Here is a 3,700-nt window from a genome sequence, read left to right as displayed (position 1 = left end):
AAACCAGTTTATGTCTAAAAAAATAAATAAATAAACCAAGAAAGAAAATATCAAAGTTTTTTTTATAGTGATTGCTGAGTGGTTACTACTTTTACATTGTAAGTTGTTCGAGATTTAACAGCGGGTTTATTTACTGTAGATAACATCCTGCAGAACATGGTCAAGATCATTAAAATCAAAAAGTTTACTATTTAAGATCAGTTATGATTTTCCATGATATGAATTACTGTGTCTCCACAGTCTAATTTCAATTAGGAAATTATTAAAAGAGGAGAGGGCTAAGATTATGGAAAATATTTGAAGTACTGCCCTCTTGCCAGAAGAAGACTAGTGTGACTGGCTTCCTTGTGACTCAAAGTTCACCATATTCCCCTGCCATCCTTGTTTTATTGGTTCTGCTGTAATACAACACATTAATATGGAACATATTTCCACTTCACTTTCCATGGCAATGAGTCAGAATTTACAAGTGACACAGACTCAGCTGATGAGATCATAACAAAGGTTTTCAGTTTCTTGTGACGCAAAAGCGCACAGCTACGTTTCCATCTGAGCACTTAAGTTATGCATGGCATGTGCTCTGTTGTACAGTGCATTAAATTGAGTAATGCTTCATTAACAGCCTCGAAGAAACACCATTGTTGCTGCTGCTCACACAAAAACAAACTCCTTATGGTGATTTTCACTGGAGTAATGTTGTAAAATTAACATGATGAAACAATGTGGTTTGACACCAAGATGGAGATAAAAAAAAACAATATGATTTCTACCAGAAATTGTTCCATCATTTCCAGTTTCTGCATCCAGTGTGCTTATTAAATCACATTATTTCATAGGTTAGGCAAGGCTATGTGTTCAGTGGTGTAAGATAAATGCCAAATATGGTTTGCTATCAATATCACTTGCCTGTTATGGCACCCCTGCTTTAATTGGTTCTGAAAAAGCATGCTTTATATCATGCACCCAGACAAAGAACGTTGTTGTCATGCACACTTCTTACATGTGCAGCACCATTCTCCACTTGGTCCTGTCCCTGGGAGTTTAGGGAAGGAGTGTAGACGCCAGGCTGAGGCAGACTGTGCAACAACACGGTGTAAAAATATATCTTGCTTTGGTAAGATGACACTTCTCTCACCATGACTACAAGAGTCCACGGGGCCACGTCCAATCCAAAACCTAACAACAACATGCTGGTGATGGTGTAACATTTCTTAGACTGTTTCAAATTTGCACCGACACTGTTTTGGAGAAAGAAAAAAATGAAGTATGCTTGTAGTTCAAGAAATACTGAGCATGACAAATACTGTACGTTTTACATTGTGTAATTCCATATTAGCCTGTAAAAAGATATAAAAGATATAACATGCTGTGTATAGAAATTGGTTGTCTTCAGTGTTCAATTTATTCAATGAATGTCTGTAATGATTACTTGCCATCTCAACCAATCAGCTGTTCGGGCAGAGACTGTAAATGTGTTTCTTCTGAGAAGCCACAGAACTACACACACACACACACACACACACACACACACACACAAACACACACACATCCTTTCATAGCCACATCATATCAAGTCCTTTTCTTATTACTGTGTCTTGTCCAAGTGCTGCTTGGTGACTCAATTAATGTAATGGTCAGTCAGGTAACATGACACCCTAGCGTGTCTTGTTAGCAAAGCTTCATTTTATTGGTTTAATCACATTGCTCTCCTTTATTGTTTTTTAAACTTACAAAGTAATTTCATTCAAATCAAGCTGCCTGGAGATAATTTTAAAAGGAAAGGAAACAGCCGGGTCAAAAGCAAATCACTACCCAACAACAACTCCCACACACATGCACAACATGCACCACAAGAACAGGTGTGTGGATAGTGTTCCATAATGACACTAAAGGAGCAAAAGGACATGACATCATTTCAATGGTTTGTGTCCTCATCCTCTTCTGTCTATTGTATATACTCGCAATGACAAACCCTTTGTAGTCTGTGTTGGGGGGGAAATTCATTCATAAAACTTGTTACTGACACACACACACACACAGAGGAGGGCCTCTTGTTACACGACTATTTACAACCTGGTGATTTTACAGTAAAGCAGTAAAAGTTTCCACCCCCTCCACCTGTCACAGGAACAATGATGTAAGAGCCATGACTTACTCTTGGTTATAAAACTGTCCTTCACACGTCATTATGAAACAACATTCTGTTTTAGTTTTTCTGGAAGATAATGGAAGATGATTTATGTGCAATTTGTGAGCAACTCTGCAACAGTGTTTGATCCGACCAAAAGAAGAAAACAACTAGAGTTTTCTCAAGTGTAAAATGCTTTTTTGTTTTAAGTGAACAATTAGCATCCAGAGAGGCCTGGAGATGGTGGCTAGTCTTGGGGGAAAAAAGAAGAAGAAGAAGAAGAAGAAGAAGAAGAAGAAGAAGAAGAAGAAGAAGAAGAAGAAGAAGAAGAAAGAAGAAGAGGTCAAAAGTAGGAAGAGAATTGCAAGGCATAAAGTCAACTACACAGACATGAGTGTTGTTTAAAAAAAGGAGTGAAATGTGACAAAAGAAAAGATCATAAAAATAATATGACACGCTTTTTCTTATAAAATGTGTACAGTATGGATTTTGGGAGCTTGGTAAGAATTGTCTAATGTCTTTAAGTACAGACAACAAATTATCACTTTCTAACTAAATTAGAATCATTGGACCATTCAAATTATTGGAAACTGACCTGCCATCTATGTCATTAGGGATTCACTTGTGTTCACTGCTTGTGAGAGGAGTAATTTGGCTAAACGAGAGGCAAAGTCACATTGAATCACTGTCACGCCAGGGTGAGATAATTGACAACTAATAATTTTACATAAAAGAAGAAAGATATGTCCTCATTAGGTGATTTTGGCCAGTGACAACAGTGCATTGTTGCTTTGCCAGAGCAGTTAGAGAGGCGATAATGTTGCCAGAAATGTGACCCTCAATGTCACAAGTGCACTGTAAACACGTCTATATCAGATTTTACATTGTCATACATTGTTTTAGTGGAAGAAAAACTAAATATATATGTTGTTGTATTTCTTTTCCCCCATGCAGGTTCAACTCCAAGCTGTAACCATTCCATGTTCTTTTTTCATTTATTAGCTTATTTGCACCTATTGAATGTAAGTGGATATGAACACCGTCTGCTAAATGTTTTTCACACTAAATATAATTGACAAACTTGCATACAAGCTAATAGTAACCTTCAGAAAATTATCAGTGAGAGTGTTTAGTTTAATGCTTAGATTACGTCTTTGAAAAAACAGTATTAGCTGTTTGTCTCTATTTTCTTTGTTCTGTTCTATATACTGGGTTGAGTTGGACAGACAGGAAGGAAATTAACATTTCATTATTTCTTTGTCTTGCATACAGGATGTCTAATTGTGGCAAAATTACCATCTAAACCTTAATTATTACTCCAGTGTGTGCTTGTTTCTCATTATTTCTCTCTCTGGTCAGAGCCATATACTTCTCTTAATTAAATGTCTATACCACCCACAAGTCAACGTCTTATTCTGTGAAGTAGGGCACTGAAACACTCAAACAGCCTGTAAATATAGATATTGAGAGTTAAATGTTCAAGATCGCCACATGTCCACAATATCAGGTAACTGACTTTGTACTTGCGGGGGATAACAGTTAAAAATAGATTCACGCCCCGAGACCGCCATC

This window comes from Perca fluviatilis, chromosome 17 (assembly GCF_010015445.1).
Source record: "Perca fluviatilis chromosome 17, GENO_Pfluv_1.0, whole genome shotgun sequence".
Lineage (NCBI taxonomy): Eukaryota > Metazoa > Chordata > Actinopteri > Perciformes > Percidae > Perca > Perca fluviatilis.
The sequence above is the reverse complement of the archived record's forward strand: the minus strand, read 5'-3'. Positions refer to the sequence as shown.